Source organism: Octopus bimaculoides, chromosome 1, assembly GCF_001194135.2.
Source record: "Octopus bimaculoides isolate UCB-OBI-ISO-001 chromosome 1, ASM119413v2, whole genome shotgun sequence".
NCBI lineage: Eukaryota > Metazoa > Mollusca > Cephalopoda > Octopoda > Octopodidae > Octopus > Octopus bimaculoides.
The window spans coordinates 66,825,718-66,829,185 of record NC_068981.1 but is presented as its reverse complement, the minus strand read 5'-3'; positions in this window follow the sequence as shown (position 1 = coordinate 66,829,185).

Here is a 3,468-nt window from a genome sequence, read left to right as displayed (position 1 = left end):
AGAAGAAGAAGAAGAAGAAGAAGAAGAAGAAGAAGAAGAAGAAGAAGAAGAAGAAGAAGAAGAAGAAGAAGAAGAAGAAGAAGAAGAATGATAATAATGTGGACAAAACGGTGAAACCGTATAGCATATTACCAGCCAATGTACGCCACTAGCCCAGAAGGAATATAAGAGACGCCATGACAATATAGCCAGGCTTGTCTATTGGACACTCTGAAACAAGCATGGACTTGACAGAGCAAAATGTTGGTACGACCAAAAACCTGAAGGCATCGTCGAAAATAGAAATGCAAAGATCCTATGGGATAGAGAATAGGAAGCCGGGCATAGTTTTAATTGAGAAAGAAAGCAAAGTATGCTAGATCATAGATACAGCATGCCCTGCTGAAAACAAGGTATGCGATAAGGAAGAAAGAAAAGTCGAGAGATATGACAGGTTAGCTTGGGAAGTTGAGCAGTTGCGGTCGATGAAAAAGATAGCAGTAGTACCAATAATAGTCGGAGCCCTGGGAACAGTGAGAAAAAATCTCGAGAAGTACGTAGAACAAATAGGGGCTGCAATAAGGGTGGAGCACTTGCATAAAACAGCACTGCCTGGAACTGCTCGAATACTCCGGAAGGTGCTCGAAAAATAAGAGGTGTTACCCTAGTTCACTGATAATGAACAGCTGACACTGTAGTACATCTCCAGCGTTAGAAGCTGTGCAAAGGTAATAATAATAATAATAATAATAATAATAATAATAATAATAATAATAATAATAATAATAATAATAATAATAATAATAATAATAATCTGCCGAATCATCGGTGACTAAACCGGCAACCCCACTATGCTTGCTTGGTGAGGAGAGTGGGTTTTCGACGCACTGCAGGAGTAAAAACAAAACCCGGCAAAGGGCAGAGGAACTTAAAAGAGTCAACGGCCATTCTGAAAACTGGTAGACTGAACTCGGGAGCCTTGGTTGACAGTCTGTCTAGGATAAGGAATACTCTGATTTAAAAACTGGGGAAGATAGGACTCCTTAGTTACAGTGGTGAGAAATTGTCCCCTGACAATCAAGCCCGGCTCCTTCACAAAACCAACAGGAGAAGTGTGGAAAAAGGAGACGGCAACTCCAAAAGTTAAACCAGGATTACAGGAATCCTATACCCTAGGGTAGAGATCCTGTCAGTGATGGAAGTTAGGTTTGGCAGCCAAAGGTAAATGTCAACACAACCTGGAGGAACCATGGTGGAAAAGGAGAATAACATAGTCTATTAACGAGACCAGAAAGCATATTAATATTCTGGAACGGAAAAAGGGAAATTAAGTTCAGCGAGAGAAATACGTTGAGCTAGAGAAGAAGTATATGGTGAAGAGAAAGGGAATCAATGTTGTGAATGAGGAATTAAAACAGGGGTTGAAAGCTAAAGCACATAAACTAAAGAGATATGAACAGAGAATTGAGCAGTACAGATTGTACAGACTTATCAAACAAAATCAGAAACGAGTCTATCAGGAACATTATAAAGAAACAAATTCGGCAGAGTACCAAGCTTTAGATATGCGATACATGTTTGTGTAAGTATGTGAATGTAAAATCAGTAATGTACTACAAAAATATACATGGATTTTTGCAGACAATCGTGAGATTCTACATGTGTAGTATAAATACTTTGATTCCTCAGGTTAATTAAACTGACTTATTTACTGCTTTGTAGTATATTCTAGAAGCAATACAACACTGTTCTTCAGAATTTTGTCGTTTCTATGTGGTCTATGATCCGATGACAAAGGTTTGTGAGTGTAAGTGTCACGTGGCTATAAAAGCAGCCGATATATTGTTATAGCATGTAATATTCTTCAATTGTCGAATACTTATAAGAAAAGTAGCAAAACCTAACACTAGTAACATTTTTATCCTTCTTTCAAAATTATTGTTTTCTTAGCAATTATTTAAACAGCTTATATACCATCTCTAGACAAGTACATCACAGTTACAACGCTTGGACCATATTATCGAGTGAAACGAATGCCACAAAGTGTATGCGTAAAAGTTCTTTCAATGAATTGTTTCATGAAACTCCAAAATGGAGAAATCTAAGCAATTAAAACAATGGACATTAGTACAGAAGAGAAAATGAAAGCAAAGAGAATGGCAAATTCAATAAAAGCTAAATCATAATTATTGTATATACGCCATGTTTCACGCTATTACTCGTGATGACAAAAGTATATCTCCATACTCGTCATATATGAAACGAGCAACACACTAATTATCAGTGAACTAACAAGATTGTCAGAGCATCAAAACAAGAAAATTGCAACAAAGCTACATGAAAAGGCTTTTTCAAAGAGAACGACTTAAATTGTCCTTGTTTTTGTAGATAAGAATAGTATTGTCATCTTGTATAGTCTTTGATTTTCGGGTTATTTTCTAACGTCACTTTGACATTTCCGTTAGGTAGCAGTGTAGTTGCACAGAAACGGAGATTTTCACTGTCAATAGAAACATGGTGTTATCTGCATAATTAAAACAGCGAGATGTGACATGTGCATTGCGTGTTCATACTTCTTTTTCCGGTTCCTACTCAAAACTGCTTACAAGTAACAACCATCTCGCGGACCTGCGGACGTAAGGAGTGCTCCGATGGTTGTGAAAAAAATGCTTTGCGGTATTTGTTCCGGTTCTTAACACTCTGACTTCAAACCCTATCGCCCTCAATGCTGTCAACGTTGTCTTTCATTCTTTCAGATTCGATAGAATAAGGTATCATTTAAGTACTGGAGTCCTTGATATCGATTAACTGTCTCCTTTTTTTTTGTCTGAATCAAAAACCATTATTTTCATTCTAAAAGTAGTTTAAATAACGCACTTTCACCGAACACCTGAACGCAGCTCTGTGTACTTTGGGCATGCGCGGGCTTGTTTTACTTTGATGGTTTCCTATTATATCAAAAATACTCTACGTAATATCACCACTTAAAATTCACTTAACAAGTGTTTCACAACTGCGTTTACTTGCGTAGAGAGAAAAAAAAAACACGAATGACTTGATATTGAGAGGAGTTACATGGGATTAATGGAAAATACATAGAGCATACACACTTCTTCAAAATGTAATATAGGATTAACTCTACATTAACCCAATACGTCTGGAGGCTGAGGAAAAGTAAAGTTTCAACAGCTCTCTAAGCTGTAACATTGTCGAAAATACACCCACATATTCAGGTGGCTCAATAAGATGTATAGTAAAGTATAAAATCTTCACTTAACATTTGATTATGTTAATCAATAAGTCCGAAATGTAATCATTTTTGATAAATTCTTCTGAAAATCCTTGCTGAAAAATATGGTAGCAGACTTCTTTCTAATCTCACAGATCATTGGCTGAACTCTATACATTCAGAAACATCACACATTAATAATCTTTATCTATACAGTTCGATACGTCTCAAAGACGTAACTATTTGTACACATGTGTGTC